Genomic DNA, 20937 nt, shown 5'->3' with positions numbered 1-20937 from the left:
TACATTGGAATGGAAAATCCGAGGCTGACGGCATCTGGATTCATTAAACAGGGAACAAAATTTGGGCCATTTCATGGAAATATAACAAAAGCCACAAAAGAGGAATCACAGGTATGGTATGGGACTATTTTTAAATAGCAATTACTGTACTACAGGTATATTAAAAAAAGTTTTATAATTATAGAGGGCGACATTGATGTTTTCTCAAGTTATCAGAACTGAATATAATGCCATGAGATTAAAGTTTTAAACAAGCAATTATAAAGTCTAGCTAATACTAACACTTTTACTGTGTGTATTTTAATATTAGTTGTGACCTAATTCATCTGACCCTTACCGGTAATAATAATATATTAAAGACAAAATATTAATAATCTGATTATAGATAAAAAGATTATGTGGCGAAGGCGGGTATAATTAGCTGCGTTTCCTGGGATAATGATACAAAATACTGGGGCAATGAACGGCATTACTAATTAATAAAAGATGCAAGGTTCATGAACTTTGTGTTGCTATGCGTATAATACAGTAGATACGGTACGTCTGATTTTGGGTGTGAGCCTAAATTATCTATTTCCTGCCTATAAATTAGTCAATCCATTTATAAAAGCATGAAACCAATTTGTAAATTGGGTCAAAATATAGACAGTATTAAGAAGAAGCTTAAATAATGGTACAGTAATAATATTAAGAAGAAGCTTAAATAATGGTACAGTAATAATATTAAGAAGAAGCTTAAATAATGGTACAGTAATAATATTAAGAAGAAGCTTAAATAATGGTACAGTAATAATATTAAGAAGAAGCTTAAATAATGGTACAGTAATAATATTAAGAAGAAGCTTAAATAATGGTACAGTAATAATATTAAGAAGAAGCTTAAATAATGGTACAGTAATAATATTAAGAAGAAGCTTAAATAATGGTACAGTAATAATATTAAGAAGAAGCTTAAATAATGGTACAGTAATATTAAGAAGAAGCTTAAATAATGGTACAGTAATAATATTAAGAAGAAGCTTAAATAATGGTACAGTAATAATATTAAGAAGAAGCTTAAATAATGGTACAGTAATAATATTAAGAAGAAGCTTAAATAATGGTACAGTAATAATATTAAGAAGAAGCTTAAATAATGGTACAGTAATATTAAGAAGAAGCTTAAATAATGGTACAGTAATAATATTAAGAAGAAGCTTAAATAATGGTACAGTAATAATATTAAGAAGAAGCTTAAATAATGGTACAGTAATAATATTAAGAAGAAGCTTAAATAATGGTACAGTAATATTAAGAAGAAGCTTAAATAATGGTACAGTAATAATATTAAGAAGAAGCTTAAATAATGGTACAGTAATAATATTAAGAAGAAGCTTAAATAATGGTACAGTAATAATATTAAGAAGAAGCTTAAATAATGGTACAGTAATAATATTAAGAAGAAGCTTAAATAATGGTACAGTAATAATATTAAGAAGAAGCTTAAATAATGGTACAGTAATAATAATGAAAACAAAAAACATAAAGTTTTTTTTATTTTGTTTGTTACAGTTTGTTGATCAAAAGGGTGAAGATTACAGATTGACGTTGGACAAATCTAAAACACCAGCAAATCAGGCATGGTTGGCCCAGTTACAGTCTTCATCAAGTGGACAATTTAATTTAATGATTTACAACGAAGGTACACAATCATAAATCACATCTTTTTTTAACATTTTGTACTTACTGATGCTGATGACATAATAATGGTAATATTTATTTGGTCGACAATGAAAAATAACCAGGTGTGATAATAGGACAAGTCCCAAACAGATTCTGCACTCACTCCATACAATACAGTAAACAATAAAAGCCTTATACAAAATCGTCGTCGTACATTCTACTTGTCTGCTTCCCTCTTGTGATTTTAATTGACTGGCAGATACTGGCGTATAGCCTTCAGTCAATTCCCTCTAAACCGAACATCACTATCCAACAGTATACCTCAAGGATTTTGATTGTAGTGCAATGTTAATGTGCGAAAGCCAACGAGATTATTTGTTAAAAATCATAAATAAACAGAGATAGAGACCCCCCTTAAATACTGATATTAAATGGACAATGTATTGACAACCAAAGACAGCTGTTTCCCAAGTTCCAATAAGGTTTGATTGAGCTTTTTACACATTCTTCGTGGAGGTATTATAATGTTCCTAATGGATTTCTGATATAATCTCACATTGATGTAGATAAGATCTTTGATTATGATTACACATTATTCCTAAACAGAACCGAAAATAAATGTCAAAAAGTCGTATGTAGGAATCCCGCTGTGTGTAATAGACTCCAACATGTACGACATGTAACAGTATGAATGTGTGAAAGCAAATTCATGTTGTTTTGTTGTATTTATTTTGTTATTTTAAACTCTTCATAAAAATAGTGTAAAAATCATTTTAATCTGAGGTTAAATATATTAGACGCACCTGTTCAATGGTGGCTGTGTGATCTAAGGTGATAGATTTGATCTAAAGATGTGTATATTATATGTCGGTCGCTGTTTATACTTTGAACTTAAAAACTTGTGAGCCGTAGGTGTCTCTCATCACTTGTATGTTTAATAAAAGAATATGTTTATACAGTTTGAGTAAGGAATGCCAGAATATTTATCCTTTGTTAACTCAGTTGGACCTCACTTTTGGGAAGTTTATTTGACCTCTGCTACTTCAAAGCATGTATTAATATTCACTTCATAACAACTTCTGTTTAATCATGTAAAAATAATGGTTAAAAAATGTTATATAGCAAAAACAAAAATGTTAGGCCTATATAGCAAAAACAAAAATGCTATATAAAACTTCTCTATACTGTTCACTACAAAAAAAACATTAATGTAAAATTATTAATATGTTTTGTGGTACAGCCTGTGTGTCTATTGCCCTTTAATTATATTCTGACAGTCCAATATTGTAGCTTGTTTATCTTTGGTCTTAATAATTATACAATTTGCTAATTTCAAGGCAGTAAAATGTAAATTCCAATGTCTATCAATAATCCTATAATTTTGAAGGTTGGAAATGTTTGCATTAAATTTCAATAAATTGGAATATGTACTTCCTTTCAGATGGCCAATAATTAATTTAAAAAAAATTCAACTTACTATGTTCACATTATAGGCCTACTCTCAAATCATTACTTTAAAAAAAATAGAATGTTACAAACATCCTAGGTCTCAACTTGGAGGACCAACCATACATAATTAAATAATTTAAAAAGCAGCCAATTATAATTTTGTTATTTTTCTATTTAAAGATAAAAGACTTTGGTGTGAGGCGGTAAAAAACATAGAAGAAGGCCAGCCACTGACAGCAATGTATGAACCTATCAAAATGCAAGACGCAAACCAATTAGGTTGGTGTACAAATTAAAGCTCTGTCTACACTATCAAACTAATATGGTAGTAATATGGTAGTGATATGCACAAATATGGTAGTGATATGCACAAATATGGTAGTGATATGACATCATCATGTCCATATACAGTATGGGCACATCATATTGTTTTGTCACATAAAGTTTAGATGGAGCTTAAGTTTACATTCCATTACATTAAATGTACTCATATTTACATTATTCTGGTGCATTCATTGATTCGATTTTACAGCTGCCAAAAGACAAACTTCATGCACAGAGGGTCTATCATGTTGAGCTAGACCACATTTGATTTGAATAAAGCACAGCTGTGCTCCAATGTTCCATTCACCCAACTTTTTTTATTCACATGTTAGTGTCCTTGTCATTTGATTTTATTCAAGCTGTTTTTGAAACAGTTTGTTATTAAACATTGTAACATAAAAAATCTGATGAAGTTTTAATTTGAAAATATAGTAATAATAGTATATCGATTAAAAGTTTGACCAATCGATTTCTTTGTTTTCAGTTGGTTTGAAGCAACGAGTCTGTGTCTGCCATTTTTGCCATATCCACTTTCGTAACCCAGCCAACTTACAAGTACATATACAGCATTATTGCCAGAAAGCTGATGTTTCTCCACAAGGACATACAGACATACTGCAAAAACCAAATGAAAATACTACAGAATTTGTTTGCCAACTTTGCCGATCAACGTTCAGTAACCATAGCAACTGTGAAACGCATATGATTAAGTTACACGGTGAACCTGAATCAAATCTGTGTAAATTCTGTACGTATATTGCAAGTAATGTTCAAACATTAACAGCTCACATGTTTCAACAACACGTACTTGTGTACAGTTCTGCAACAAAACCAATGGACATAACGGACAAGGACACTAACAAAACAGAACTATCTAACAAAACAGAACTATCTAACAATACCGTTAGTAACATTCACATGGTTCAAGATAGTGTGAACTCAGATTCATGTTCGTCAAGTAACACCAAGAATGTTTTACAATGTAAAACTTGCGCTTTTAAAACAAACAGCGAAGTCAATTTTGACCATCATGAATGTCGTAATGTAAACAAGAGTCCTGAACACCAAATAAATATCAAAGATAAAATGTCAGAAGATGCTGTATCAAGTACGACTAAAACCAGCTCATTAGTGGGTGTGCCGCCCCCAAGTGTACTGTCATGTTCGGAATGCAATATTACATTCAAATCTATTCGTAATTTCACAGCTCATAAAACATACTACTGCGCAAACCGACAATTTGCTAATGATTTGTATATTGCTAAGCTTCAGAAAAGACAAAGAGCCAGTACAAGTGATGAAGAACAACCAATTACAAAAAGATCAAGATTTAACACTTCTCCAGAACCAGAAACAACTCCCAAAGTTATCTCAATTGCGCAGAGTGGGCCAAGTCCTTTGCCGATGCTGTGTCTTTCAAGGCCGACTTCAAAGTCCCCAGATTCTGGTCATCATGATAAAATAGAAAAAGAGCAAGAGAACTCAATAGTTTCGCAGGAAAAACCTCTTGATTTGAGTGTTAAAAAGTGTCCATCTACCACTAACGAATTATCAAGTACAGCTATAACATTAGTAAGGCCAACAAGTCTAAATGTACAAACTCCTCCTCCAAGAGCAATTGTGCTGGGATACAGATGTATTGAGTGCGATATATTATTCCACAAACACGAATCTTTGAAAGTCCATAAACAATATTATTGTGCAACAAGACATCAGCCGTCACCACAAAGAGCTTCACCATTGAGAAGTTCTCCAAGAAATGGCACTTCAAGTAGGAACTCATCCCAGTCTCCAGATTCCCCAGGACTGATAACAGAAAAAGATGATGTGTGTGGTAAGGTTTCCCCAGTAGGCTCAATTCACAGTGAATTACAAAGACCAAAGTCGTCTCCTTCAAGTGCAGAAGAACTCTGTTCATCACCACCTAATGGCACACCAATCTCTTCAACATTTACAGGCACAAGAGGGCAGTGTGCACACACACTGTCAAGTCCACGACAAGCAGATAGAGGCTCTCCTGGCAGTGCAACAAGTCCGATATCATCAGAGCTTGGAATACCAGCAGATTCTGCAGAAGATGGACAACAGAAATCTTTGGTGCTAAAATGCCAAACAACTCCTTATAATGACACTATGATTACATCCAAAGACACACAATCTACTTTATCAACTGGTGGGATTGGACAGAGAAAAATCTACTGTGTTTGTGGAGCTATATTCAGAAATTATGACATCTACGTAGCTCATAAGGAAAACTATTGTTCATATCGCAGTATGGCATCTACTTCACCGGTATTGAATACAGCAATTGGCCAACAAGATACAGATAATAATAATGACGATAAGACTAATGAAAACGACACTATTATATGCAATATTTGCCAAAACACCTTTACAGGGTTTTCTGATTTGAAAAACCATAACTGTGTTTCATGTGTATGTCCTGCTTGTCCATTTGTTGGCAGCAATATTAGCCAACTTCAAGAACATTTTGTAAATCATCCTGGTTTGTTATTAGATTCGTCCAACTGTCTCCAAGCTGAAAGTAAAGGACATGTTGCCATCCCACAACCTCTCAAAATAACACGGGAAGGTGCAAAACGTCGCAAATCAACTACACCACACGCGGTTTATGCCAAACAAGCTAAAGTTGAAGAAGTCAACGATAGGAAAACTAAACAGATAGAAACATGTAGAGAACTGGATTTATCACAAAGTCAAACCAGACAGTCTGTCATAAAGAACATCAAACCTGACCCAGACGCTGATTCTTCTCATAACCGAAAAATATTAAATGTTCAAACTGGTTACAAAGATCAGAAAGATTTAAAATTGTCAAAAAGTTACTCAGATAACGAAAATCATGAAACCCACATTGACAATGATCACAGTAGAGATGGTAATTCCACTCGTGAAAATAAGTCCGACGATGCAGCTTCCACAAATATGACTGATGTAGTGACTAAAGTAGAAAAAATTTATTCGCCAGAACAGATAAACGGTTCGCCAGAAGAAGACACAAACAAATTAAAGAAGAACAACAAAAGCAATGCTAAACTGTGTCGTACGTGTGATCTTCATTTCAATAACTTATCTACGTTCATTGCACATCGCAAATACTACTGTGGTGCTAGTAATCCTGCCACAAAAACATAATACAAAATGATTCTATTACGGTATCATGTTTAGCAACAAGAAATTTCTGCAGACGGCAAACAGTCGTGTACCATATCACTTCTAAATATTAACTTAACCAAACGACTGTACTTAGGATTCGAACCAAGGTCTAAAGCTAAAGCAAACGAATAAGGTGGATGGCAGAAAGCGTAGACATAACGCTTCAGAAAAAGGCTACTGTAAAAGGTATTCCATATGGGACAAAGGTTGCTGGCTGAAGACAAGATACTGCAGAATGTTTATTGTCACTAGACATAATACTGCTTGTGTATCGGGTGGATATAATTAGTGCTAAACGTTATGTGGATAAAGAAATAATTTTACTGTACCCACGCTTGCTAATGACGCTATAAAATATTGGAATATTAATATTATTTAAAATGTTTTTTAGTGTGTTTGTACGTTTTTAGTTATTATAAGCTTTGTATATTAATCAACATGTTTTGTAAGAAATAAACAATAATATCGCTGAATATACATTTAAAGGAACTTGTAAAGTGTACACTATTTTAATAGAATTTTATACTGTAACCATACTTTTATCTGTAGATTTTTTTTTAAATATTTAAATTATAAAAAAAAAAAATCTTAATAATACTTTGGTGTTTGCATAATATTTGTCAACAAATGTTTTTATTTCATTGTGTGAATACACGTTTGCTTAAAGCGTGGTTCCCACTATCGAACGCAACGCAACGCTACGACGTATTGAGCGCTGTATTGCGTAATCACAAGTGGGAAACAACGAAGCAACCGTGCTGCAATTATTGGAAGGGCATTTTCTTACGTTTGCGTCGCTAGTGGGAACCACGCTTTAGGCCTATTCAAGTTTCCACTCATCACATTCACATAAATGATGGAATTGTGTTGGCGATACAACAAACACAATTTGTGTTACATACGCCATATGCCTTTAGAATACTATTACATAACACTGTACAGTCAATAAATATAATTCACGGATGGGGACCCTCCAAAGAAATTGCATTTTATTTGCCAGGAATTTGTATGATTTATTTCTTTTTTATTTTTAAATGCGCCTTGAGCACTCTGGAGTGGTATGTGCGCTATAAAAATCTTATTATTATTATTATTATTACAGCGCGCAAATACATAATTTATACAGTTATATAGGCCTAACTAACAACTACTCCCGATCAAAAAAATAGTTTTTACCAGGCACTGAGCAACAAAAAGAATCATGGTCAAACCAACCAATCAAAGACTAGCATTGTTAAGTGGGCGTGTCTTGTGCAAAAGATCGGGAGAAGACATAATGTAGTGGATGTTTTTAGACACGTTTGTAACTCAACTACCAAATCAACATACTGTGATTTGATTGTAGAACTATTTCCGAACAATTCTTTGACCAGAAAATATTAGGAAAATTCAAGCATCGATCCCCAGGAACACTGAGCAACGGGAAGTGCTGAAAAAAGGTAAGTTACATACAACGTAATTAATTAATATAACTACAGTATAACATTTTGAGACATACATAGGCCTATATGCAGTGACGACACCACCCCGATGACGCGCGCATTAAATCAGACACGCTGATGAAATAGGTGACGCACGAGAAAAATCAAAGATGTTTGTTAGAGAGACGTATCGAAACTTTAGGGAAATTCCCGTAAATTACGGACTTCGTCGATTAAGTATTCCACCCCCACCTTTGTTCGCTCCTCCCCTGGGCTCCGCTAAAATAAATTGTTTTATTCGTAGTCTGGGTATTTAACATTTAACATACCCTACCTATTTGCAACTAATAAAGGCCTACTTTAAAACTGTATTTTTCTATTTCTAACTAATTTGTTTGCCACAGTTTTCATGCATGAGATTTTTTTTCTAAAATTTAAAAATGAATGAATTAAGGTAAACGTTCCAATTATAAATATATAATTGCTATTTTAGATGTCGGTTTATAGTCATAATAATTAGCAGTTATATTTTTTTAAGGTTGCGGGTTATTACGTATTCTTGAACATGCTAATATAACATATTCATAATAACCATTGCCTTGTCAATCAAGAAAAGATGGAATATTTTAAGTTTTAATACAGGAGTGTGTGAAGATATGGGAGTGTGCAAATACATTGCGATGATTATTACAAAATAAATTGTTAGGAGAAAAAAGGGGGTTTCTTTCGAACCTTCTTTGTTCTACACAACCCCTAGCCGTGGTTTGGGCCAAGTGGATCGGAGATAATTTCAAAGCGAGGGATTAATTTTGAGGGGCCAATTTTCTTTCTGCAATTAACAACTTTATGCATGTTTATTTTACTTAATAAATACTGTGGACAGATAGCTACTAGTTACTACTGTATAAATCGAAGATAATGATGGTGTTTAATTCTAAAACGGATTGTGCACACTAATGTTCACAACCCTGTTTTATCGAACATAGGCCCTAAATTATGGAATTGCGTTGAAGGTACAACAAACGCAATTTGTGTTACAGTTACAGACCACACGTTTATTTAGTGAATTACCAAACACAAAAATAACACACCCAGCATATACGTCTTTGTAAATTGAATTGTTGCGATTCTATCACCGTGTGACTGGTTGGAACTCAACAGAAAAAGATAAATTGAATCCAACATGAAATGGTATTTATGTGGTATATAATTATAATTGGTATGTCTGAAAACACAGCCACAGTGATTAATACATCAACGTGTTACATGGCTCGCGTGCCTTCAAACAATTATACTTAATTCCAACTAGTACAATTTGTATCAAGTTTGGTCTCCCGATGAGATTGAATTAAAGAGAATATGCAAGATCTCCTCAACCAAACATGGCACATCATTTTCAGCAACAAATAATGCACATACAGTACCGCAACATTTGTTTCCTTTCAAAATCTCAGTTGTTTGTTAGGATATCGATGTAAAATATTACTTCAATTAAAATGTTGGGCGCAATAATGTGTAAAGATCAACTTCTATTTTCTATACTATCATTCTTGTCGCCACCAGGACGGTCTGGGGTCGCGTATAATACTATTCACTATCAATTTAGCACATGCACATCTGTTGGGACGTACGTCAGCCAGTTTCCCTGTATTGGCCCATAGAGGCGATTCTTACAGTTGGCCCTATCTTAACTATACATATTAAACAAAAGTTAAAACAAAACATTGTAAATATTCTTGATGTGCAAATATTAGACCTTAAAAAACAAACAAAAAAAAAGTTTAAAACTCACAAAATCTCTCTTTTGCTAATGGTCGACAACATCCACAGTCCTGCTCCCATTGCTGTAGTGTTGTGTATTCGTTTGCTGTGTGCAGTACACCGGCGGATTGTAGATATTTTAATGAATGAATGTACAGAAGAAGTTAAATTAAATGGAATGTGGATTGGAAAATATCACAAACAAAGTAAGCGAGTGTGTAATAAACATTTTCTAATGTATTTTTTATGGTTCATTTTTCATTTGAAATTTATTTATTTCGGTTTTTTGGTACATCCGTCATTTGGATGTTTGGTCATGTTTTGCTTGTTTGTACAAAAATGAAATAGGCCTACATAATTGATTAAAGAGCAAGAATACCGATGAACAGATACAGCATAACATAGTCTATTCTCACGAGGTAGGCCGGTGTAATAAACATGTCGGTCGGTCGGTCGGTCGCACCCAATTATATGATAAACTATAATACAAATGAAATTACTGTTTCCACCTTCTTTCGCTATGCATGTCGGGTAACATGACGCTGCACGTATTATGGGTAATATCGAACAAACTTCCAGAAAACTTTGAAAAAAAACCCATTTATATAAACATTCTCATTAATATATTCATTCATTCATCAGTGGAAATTTACTTCTATTTATTGGTCATTTGCATATAAAGTATACATAGAAATTATGTTTTCTCTGAGATATACAAAAACAGATAAATGAAAAACTCACAAAAACAATTACACATTTTATTGTGTCATCATGGTACCACATCCACCACACTTCAATTGAAGTAGGCCTATATACAAACAATATTAAATAAAACATTACCATAGTTCACGCACGCACTTGTGCCTATAACTCATCAATTGATATGCTCAAACGACACATGTTAATTACTCTTATTTATATGTATGTATATGGCCTACTAACATGGCTAAATAGGCCCACTGAAATCACAGTCACTAAATGTTATAATCCAAGTTATTAGGCCTATAGAACATTGTGACTTTGTGATGAGGGGGCCAATACTTTTTCCCAGGGCCGTAGCCAGGATCTGTGAAGGGTAGATTCGTACACTAAGTATTTGGGACACTGCCACCCCCCCCCCCCCCACCCAACCCCCAATAGTGGGGCCTGAGGAGGAGAAGCGAATTTTGGTAAATGACACCCCTAATGGCCGGAAATGGTACTCTCGCACACAACATTCATGATAAATGGCACCTCTAATTGGTCGGAAAAGACACTCTCATGCAGCATGCTTCCAATGAGCAAAACGATCGTATTCGTACTTTTTTTTCTCCGCCTCACACACGTGGACTATTTAACCGCCGATTGTTTGATCATTCACTCGGTCATTGTTTTGCGTTCAATTTCAATGTGAACGTACGTCTAGGGAAATTTCCGAAAAAAGCAAACTTTGTGTGAGAAGGCAAATTCAATGCTTATTATAGCTCTACCTATATTTATTTACAGCAATTTGTTGGAAATTAAATATATCAATGTAAATAGGTGGTATTGATACAGTTGAGTAGGCCTCGTATCGGCTGGTATAGCCCTAGATAAAATAATCGGATGCTATATAATGTAACCTACATGATACCATAGATAATAATTATAGTGTAATATATTAACATTCACTATAATCCTCTATGATGATGATACACTACAGTATACTTCATAGCCACACATACTGTAGGTAACCGCAGCGTTCCATGTACGTCGGAAGGCTATATACTTTATGCATGCTGACTGCCGTGATCTAAACAATAGGTCGCCCGAACCATAAAACAGGCTACGGGCCTGTCTCCCAATGCTTAAGTTAATATGGTGTAATCTCTGATTAACAACATTGTAGGAAAATTGTAGGAAACCTGAACACATCATGAATTATTCTTTCATTTGGGAATGTTTACTTTCGTCCCTATCAAAGTCGTAACCAGGGTTTGCCGAATTCATAATTTCGAACTAGGACTGTGCCTACATTAACCTTGGATACCGACTGGGAATGACAGTGTGCGCGGGTTGTGAGCACCGTGTGAATATAAATGTTTGCCGCCTTGTTTCTGCTCGTCTGACTACTACTACTGTCATTTCTAAAAAATTAATAAGCTACAGTAGCACGATGGTATAGTAGCGCGATGGTACAGTAGCACGATGGTACAGTAGCACGATGGTACAGTAGCACGATGGTACAGTAGCACGATGGTACAGTAGCACGATGGTACAGTAGCACGATGGTACAGTAGCACGATGGTACAGTAGCACGATGGTACAGTAGCACGATGGTACAGTAGCACGATGGTACAGTAGCACGATGGTACAGTAGCACGATGGTACAGTAGCACGATGGTAGCACTAATTGTCCGATGTCACATTTATTTTCACAATTCACAATTACATTACAATATTCAATAGTAGGCCTATACCAAAAGAAGCGATTGCTTTAAAAGAAGCGAGTGAATATTTCTGTTTTAAAATATCAATCGTATAAGAGGTTACGAATTAAAAGTCTTCCATGTAAGCTATCCAAGACAGTATCATATTAATATTTTAATAAATAATTAAATACCTAATATTTAAGGTGAAAGTGCGAACAAAGTGATGATAAGTGGACGTCAAGTTGTACAGCTGTATGTACAGATAGAACCTGTAAATGTGTTGTTAATGACTATCAAGACCAAGAATCTACATTATCTACATGTTATACTTAATAACTGTTTTCATAAGTTAATCGGTGTGGTAATCCACTGTGTTTATCGCCAAGCGTCGTATTTCGTTAACACCACAAGTAAAGGCAATCTGTAAACTGTGTGGTATGTCTACTCATCGTAGCTCTAATCAAATTACATGATGCAGGTTAAATTCAATTTGTAACTCATGTCAACTAAACTTATCGTCATAATATGAGTTGACCCTAGTTAAAGAATTTGACCCAGTAAACGCCTCGTTAACATTCCGTTAATCGATCGATCGCTGGATATTGATTATTAAGTTCGACTTAAATGGATTTACCAGAACCCAAAGTACACGTGCTACTGGAAACGTTAGTCAAGCGAATGAGAAAAAAAGTGTATGCTCGCAACAAACAAAATGATTGCTATACCGTACACTACCTATAATTGAACTCTTTATTTTCTAATGTCATAATTATAATTGTTTTATTATTCTTAATAGAATCAAAAGGGCATCTATTTCGATTGCCAGAGGGGAATGTTTTAATTATAGGCCTACGTTCTTTTGGGAAAATATGAATTATAAATGTCATATAATTTATTGATAAACGAAAATGTGAGTGAGTGGCCGAGCGGTTAAGACAGTGGAACCGTAATTACGTAGCCATAACATCGGCAGGGGTTCGATCGAGGCTCACTCACTCCATGGTTCTGGTGGTAGAACGAGTCTTCTCGGATAAGGACTATAAACCGTAGGTCCAGTGTACACATCTAGCTCGTGTACACTTTAAAGAACCTAGTACATCTTTCGAGACGAGTAGGGGGTTACCCCGGTGTATTAGTACATCACAGCCACTGATCACCAACTGGGCCCTCTGGGAGACAAGTCTTTGACTGAAGAGGTTATCCAGTATAAATATAAATTTCAATCATTCAATCAATCAATCAAATACAGCTTAAATTTCTACAGGCGAAAAGAACAAATATTTTACAGGACAAATCATACATGAGAGTATGAGCCACACCGTTGTGGTGCATTAAGTTTTCTTTCCATGTTTTAGTCGCGTGCTAGACTTGTCTGTATTGTTTTTTTTTTATAATTTATTTGTTTTTATTTCGACCGCGATTTTTGTCTGAATACCAAACTCAAGTAATACAGGTATGAAACGCCATATGTGCAAAAATATTTATATTTTTACTAATATTAAGAAAAAACTCCGTCTGGAGCCCAGACTAGTCGCGTGCGTGCAAACACAAACTTGAGCAAGCGACTGCAACCATGTACGGCCTTGTTTTTTTAATGACATGATAAGAATTTATATATCCGATAACATTAAGTTGAATAAATTATTAATAAATACCTGTAGTTTATTTTTGCTAACAAATGGGCCTACAATACTTCTAATGCTTATTGCAATAACTATTGTACTGTATTTAACAAATGGGCCTACAATACTTCTAATTGCTTATTGCAATAACCATTGTACTATATTTCAGGATTTTACATCAACTTGTATTGTAATATTTCTTACAACACAGTCAGCTTAATTATTAGATACAACTTAAATCACAATAATTATTCTTTGGTCGTTTATGCCAAAATACTTCCCTTACCTCGTGTGTAAAGAATTCTTCTGTCGTCAAAACAGTATATGTGCGCGTTGACCACCGCGTAACAATAATGACGGCATCATCGATGTCACCTGGTATCATCATCATCATTCATTAGTATCTTGTTGATGATGGTTCGTTTTACACGCACGAACCATCCGACTACTCGGGTTAGAGTACTTATGGAGTGCATTTCTCTACAGACCTGTACAATTAGTGGACTGGTTGGAGATGTGTATATTTGTCATCTCACCCACTGCTAAGTATTATCCTCTAATACTTAAACAACTCAATTTACTAGAGCTTTCCTCACGCCTCATTCAATAAGACATCCGGGTCTATGATTAACAGTGTGACAGAAATACGGTTTCAAATTAACACACACACTATAACTAGTTTTGACATATTTTACGAATAATTTGAATCGTATTAAATGTAAATACAAAATGATGAATGAAATCGACGTTTTTCCGACTTTTGAGTAGGTCCCTCAGGTCTCTCAATCTTTAGCAATTAATTGTTGTTTTTATTGTATATTTCACTTTATGTAAATTGCATTACCTCATTAAATTAGGGAATTTTGGTGTTTAAGATTAGACCTATTTGAATAATAGACTTGGTTATGATTACAACACGTATCATATTAAACGCCTATTGAGGCTTGAATTGTTTTGCACATAGTGTGTCCCTGTGGAACCATTTGTCAACTAATACCGCTTGCGCTTTGGAACGCCTCTTGGGGAGGATAAGTATAAAATGAACAGGGCAATTACGCATTGATTTATGCAAGATTATGCTTCAACTTTCAAATATTGCTAAGCTTACTCCGCCGCAAGTTTCGTTATTAAACTCATCGTCAATGTAATACTTTAAGCTACACCGGTATATTTGGCATTATCAAGGTGATTTGAGCTGTGTGTGTTCTGCTATTACTAGTGTTCCCTGCCGAATACAGGATTCATAGTATTTCATGTATATAGATGACCATGTATTAATAGCTGATTTTGTGAGCCTATTGATCCAAGCTTCACATGCTGCATTGATACACTATAGAACATGTCCCCCACCCACGTTATTAACGGGTTCGGAAGCAGCCGATACTTTGCAAAAAGTAGGCCTACTAAACAAACCAATAAACACAGACGGCAGCGAAATTAAGCATTCCGGAAAAGTATTGAAACATATTAAACGAAAAGTTTAAACGTGCTTAAAAACTTACAAAACTATGTCTCTACAAGAACCAAAATGAATCTTATACTAGCAGATATCTGAGGACGTTAATTAAGAATTCTCCGCGTTTGATTACAAAAAAAAAGAACACAAAAAGCACCACAATTTGAGTGCACGTGTTTAATAGTTAATTACACTTAATTAATGGCGACGTTATTGACGACATCTGTGGCCATCTTTCTGTTTATAACTTTCTGGTGTGCTATTATATGACTACTTTCTATTGTAACACGCTCAACAACTGTCCAACCATTACATATTTTACACCACCGTTTGTTGACGGAAGTTTTTGTGTACGTGTTCCGGAAACGACGGTATTTTACGCGTCAAACCGCGAAAGATAAGGTTACGGACATTTTAGATTTCGTTTCCGATCGTTTGCGAATTTTAACTTGTTATTGGCAAGCTGAACAAATATCGTAACCATTACACATTTTTATGTTGAGTTGACGTGACAGATCGTATCCGGATATTCACCCCCTGGACATTTACCCCCCGGAAAACTACCCCCCGGACAACCACCACCTTTAGGACAACTACCCCCCGGACAAATACCCCCCGGACAACTACCCCCTTAGGACAACTACCCCCTGGACAATTACCCCCTAGGAACAATTACCCTCCGGACAATTACCCCCCGGACAATTACCCCCTCCTCCCCGGGTAATTACCCCGCGGACAACTACCTCTGACACAATACTCCCCGTAGGACAACTACTTCCTGGACAATACTCCGAGGGCAAATAATCTTTTAGGACAACTACCTCCGTAGGACAACTAACCCCTGGACAACTACCCCCGGACAATTACCCCCTAGGAACAATTACCCCTTGACAATTACCCCCGGAGAATTACCCCCCCCCCCCCGGGTAATTACCCCGCGGACAACTGCCTCTGACACAATACTCCCCGTAGGACAACTACCTCCTGGACCTGGACAATACTCCGAGGGCAAATAATCTTTTAGGACAACTACCTCCGTAGGACAACTAACCCCTGGACAACTACCACCCAGAAAACTATCCCTTTAGAACAACTACCCCCCGGACGGACAACTACCACCCAGACCATTCAACAACCTGACCTCTGCAACAGCGTATAATAGGAATTAATAACTATATTTTAATTCGTTACTTTGACGAATTACTATTCACTAGATGGTACGCTCGCTTCGCTCGCGTACCATCTAGGTCGTGCCCACAGATGGTTCTCGAATACACAGTAATTTCAGCGTAAAAAAATGCTTTTTTTTAATGTACGTACTGCAGGATGATAATAGTTATTATTGTTTACAGAAACGAATAAATAGACACGATGATTTATGTATTAAACTGAAATTAGCACACTGGGAATTACTTCCGAAAGAGAAACTTGTCACAAAATGAGTCCAAATTTGTTATTTGGACTCATTTAAACAAACCCAATTTGTGTTTTGTGTGTAACATTAGGGTTGAGGGATGGGGAAAGAGGATATGGGTACAAAGAAGAACAATGTTTTAATATATTCTTTATCTACTCAGTAACGAAATATGTTTTTCATGTTTGATAGGCCTATAAATAATATACCACTTGATACAGTAACACATTTGCGATTTAATACTTTGTTAAAACTGTCACTGTTATAGTCCATTGAAATAGCATGTACATGTAACGATACACGTACCACTACAACGTTTATATTCTTTGTAATTATTAATTAATACAAACATTGAGAAGCAACTGTCAGTAGTACAGTTTATTTGTATATTGTACGTTTTGTATAACAGTAGGGCCTACTCACAGGCCTATAAATAATATACCACTTGATACAGTAACACATTTGCGACTTAATACTTTATTGTTAAAACTGTCACTGTCATAGTCGATTGAAATAGAATACGGTAGTATATGTAACGATACACGTACCACTACAACGTTTATATTCTTTGTAATTATTAATTAATACAAACGTTGAGAAGCAACTGTCAGTACTACAGTTTATTTGTATATTGTACGTTCTATATAACAGTAGGGCCTACACTCACAGTAATACGTTTATTTGTACATGATTGTGTTATACATCTAACAGTACCCACACTCACATTAAATTCAATGGCGACCACAAATGTTAATACGTATTTATTGCAATATTATATCTATATATAGGTTTTAGGTTAATTCCCCAAGGGCCAATAAATTTACCTACAGCTGGTGGTAAAGAGTTATTATTGGAATGTTCCATTCATCGGAAATCAATACATTTGTATAAATGTATATTAAATCTATCAAAATAGTATGTTTTTAAGAAAATAGGTCTGTCTTCAACATTATGATGCTGTACTCGAGCTGTTCAACCGGTTTTCATCCATTAAAAACAATTATCGTAGGAGGAGATAGGAAAATGCGAAGCATCCTCGTATTATTGTATGCGGGTATTTTTCAAGATATACATGCATTGGACAGTGTATACCACGATCGGAAAACACCCCTATTTGGGGCAAATTGTTGAACCTAAATTCGTTTTAATCGTCAATAACTAATTATCGAACTCCATTTAAATAGTAAACAGGGTTACATCAGGTGGTTAAAATCAGTATCGAAAGTACGAACCAACGTTATATACCATCGAGTAAACATTCTAGAAGTAAGGCGCGATTTACCGAATTTTGCCCTTACGTAAATTTATATATAGATTATTGTAAACAAAAGTAAAAGATTGAACATAAATATAGCCTGGTATAAACTGAAGATTGTCACACATGATCATAGGATAGTCGAACGTATTATATAGTACTCCCTGTATTTACTGTAAAAACTGGGTTCGCTAATAATAATAATAATTTTTGCGTCAGGACAATGCTTCGATAACCACTGGTCTTAAAAGAATTAATTTTTGTCTCAAATTTGTCATTTGTATTTTTGTACACTTGAAGAATAATATCACTTTTGATATTTGACCTCAATGTTCACTCACCGAATAAACGGCGATCTTTAAATAAATTCCCCTCAAATAAACGGTGACCATGTCACTCTCATGACACATCATATGGAATAATCGGCGTCTATTTCCATTAGACTATACCCCCTCCCATTGAATAAACAACTTTCTTCCAATAAATGTCGACCTAAAAACCACCTAAACAATAAACAGCCCAGGCCGTTTTTTTCAATAAATACGGTACTTTAAATCTAGCACATCTAGGGCCTAGCGTGCTGTTAAACAGAATAATCGGTTAAAAACGGGTGTTTCGAAACTAGAGACCCGAGACCAGAGACCATGAGACCCGAGACCCAATACGAAAAGGGAGACCTAAATATACGAAAAGGGAGACCCACGTACGAAAAGGGAGACCCCACTATACGAAAAGGGAGACCCCACTATACAAAAAGGGAGACCCTAATATAAGAAAAGGGAGACCTAAATATACGAAAAGGGAGACCAAATATACGAAAAGGGAGACCCAAATATACGAAATGGGAGACCCAAATATACGAAAAAAGAGACCAGACTATACGAAAAGGGAGACCCTAATATACGAAAAGGGAGACCCAAATATAGGTCTCCTTTTTCGTATTGGGTCTCGTGTCAGGTCTCTGGTCTCGGGTCTCTAGTTTCGAAACACCCGTTAAAAACAGATGATTTCATTTTTAAAGAAACCGGTCCTATATATTTGTCTACTTTTAGATTGGGGGGGGGGGGGGGGTAGTTGACCGGGGGGGTAGTTGACCGGGGGGTAGTTGACCGGGAGGTAGTTGTCCTAAGGGGGTGGTTGTCCGGGGGGTAGTTGTCCGGGGGGTTGTTGTCCGGGGGGTTGTTATCCTAAGAGGGTAGTTGTCCTAAGGGGGTAGTTGTCCGGGGGGTAATTGTCCGGGGGGTAGTTGTCCTAAGGGGGTAGTTGTCCGGGTGGTAAACATCCGGGGGGTAACTGTCTAGGGGGTAGGTGTCCTAGAACCGTGACAGATGTATGTATAATTGCGCCGGACATTCTAAACTTCTAAAACACACCAGCAGCACAAAAGGAACAAAACCAGGGCCTACCTACCGTCCCACACAACAACAGTACCATCTCACTGAAATACGGAAACCCTCAGGACAGCCCGGCGTCCTCTAATGTTCTCGGGGTGTTAAAATATGTTTCTCCTATTCGTTTAAAAAGTCCCATGGGATATTCTATATGGATAGGAATTGGTCCCCATTTGTGTCCATTTAATATGGATGTCTCCTGAACAGGGGTGTCCCAAAAGATGGGTCCCACTGTATCAATTGTATTTAAATAATAACAGACTGTAAGAACAGATTGGATCATCTTATTCGTTGTATATAGTAATATAGTATCTATAGGGAATTGGTATAATATTAATTGAGATTTTAAAAATTAAGATTGTTATTGTAAGCGGCTTATTTAGTTACAAAACAAGTGAATAATTGATACAAAGCATGAGCCGCGTAGTGTCTCGTGTATGACGTAACCAAACACACGAGTTCACATATTATACACTACTACTACTTGCAATTTAAATATGCTGTGTTTAAAAAAAAACACATTGTATATAATTGGTTTAACCTCAATACTGGTGATTTTACCACCAAATATGGGTCAGTAAATGTTCGACTGTCGTCAGTTTGCCTGTGATTTTATAGTTTATTTTACTGGTCTGTTTATTACTATAAAAAAGTGATCCAATTTATATTGATGTAATGCATTCTAGAAATATGTTTCAATTTATGTGGAGGAGGCCTACATCTCGAGATTTTGAAAAGATGTAGAATCGCCATAACAACATAAGAAGAATGAGACAGTTAAAACAAATCTTTTAAATAATTATAATTAGCATGATTTGACTGAATCGTCCACAAGGAATAATATTATTAAATAGATTAGGCCTACATGAGAATTCTGTCACCTGTATTCGTCAAATTAATTTGTAAACAATTTGCATCAATATCTTACATATATTCACACATAATGATGTTTAAATATTGAATGTCCTTATACATACTATAATATTCTTATGGTTTATGTTAGATTAATTAGTTATTAAAACACTTCATTTATCATAACAAACTAATTAAACTTTACTTAGTAATTTATTTTTTAAAATAATATTTATAATAGTCACGGAAGTAGTTACCAGACAAGTTGTTACGCATGCGCAGATGTTTGTCATGGCCCAGAGCGCAAGTTAAAATTCTCTGAAATTTCAGACGAATTGACTTTATGACTTATACTATATTCTGTTCTTAATTCCCATTGGACAATACTAATGGAAAATAATTCAACAAAGTAGTAAACAATGACAAATAAGCGTAATGTAAATCATTTCATTTTCTACACAATTTTGGCGACAGATATTATGGCTAAAATAACCCACGTGTTAAATGGCGCCGTTATTATAAACCTGTGTTTAATACACTAAAAACAAACATTTTAAATAACTCTCTTTATTTTCCCGTTTACAAATAACTGTTATCGGAGAAGTACACATGGAGGAAATTTCCTCCTGGTCTAACACTATCAAACTTTATGTGACATGATGTCATATCACTACCATATTTGGGGACATCACTACCATATTTGGGGACATCACACTTTTTTGTTTGATAGTGTAGCCAGAGCTTTATCGGAGATGAACGTTCT

The 20937-nt window shown here is 35.3% G+C and overlaps 2 protein-coding genes and 1 long non-coding RNA gene across 3 annotated transcripts in view; 2 read left to right on the top strand and 1 right to left on the bottom strand.

Moving 5' to 3' along the window:
* Nucleotides 1–20937, bottom strand: part of LOC140057464 (DDB1- and CUL4-associated factor 11-like) — a 69307-nt gene that overhangs the window by 11699 nt on the left and 36671 nt on the right. The window lies entirely within an intron of this gene.
* LOC140057467 (uncharacterized) lies at nt 99–3406 on the top strand. The gene is made up of 3 exons (XR_011846944.1): nt 99–111; nt 1552–1681; nt 3292–3406. It is a non-coding gene; the product is annotated as an uncharacterized lncRNA (long non-coding RNA).
* LOC140057466 (thyrotropin-releasing hormone receptor-like) overlaps nt 7832–20937 on the top strand; it is a 30880-nt gene continuing 17774 nt past the window's right edge. Inside the window, exon 1 of the mRNA XM_072103140.1 lies at nt 7832–8051. The gene's annotated coding sequence lies outside the window, so the exon portion shown is untranslated. The remainder of the gene's footprint in view (nt 8052–20937) is intronic.

Source organism: Antedon mediterranea, chromosome 8 (assembly GCF_964355755.1).
Source record: "Antedon mediterranea chromosome 8, ecAntMedi1.1, whole genome shotgun sequence".
Taxonomy (NCBI): domain Eukaryota; kingdom Metazoa; phylum Echinodermata; class Crinoidea; order Comatulida; family Antedonidae; genus Antedon; species Antedon mediterranea.
The sequence above is the reverse complement of the archived record's forward strand: the minus strand, read 5'-3'. Positions and strand labels throughout refer to the sequence as shown.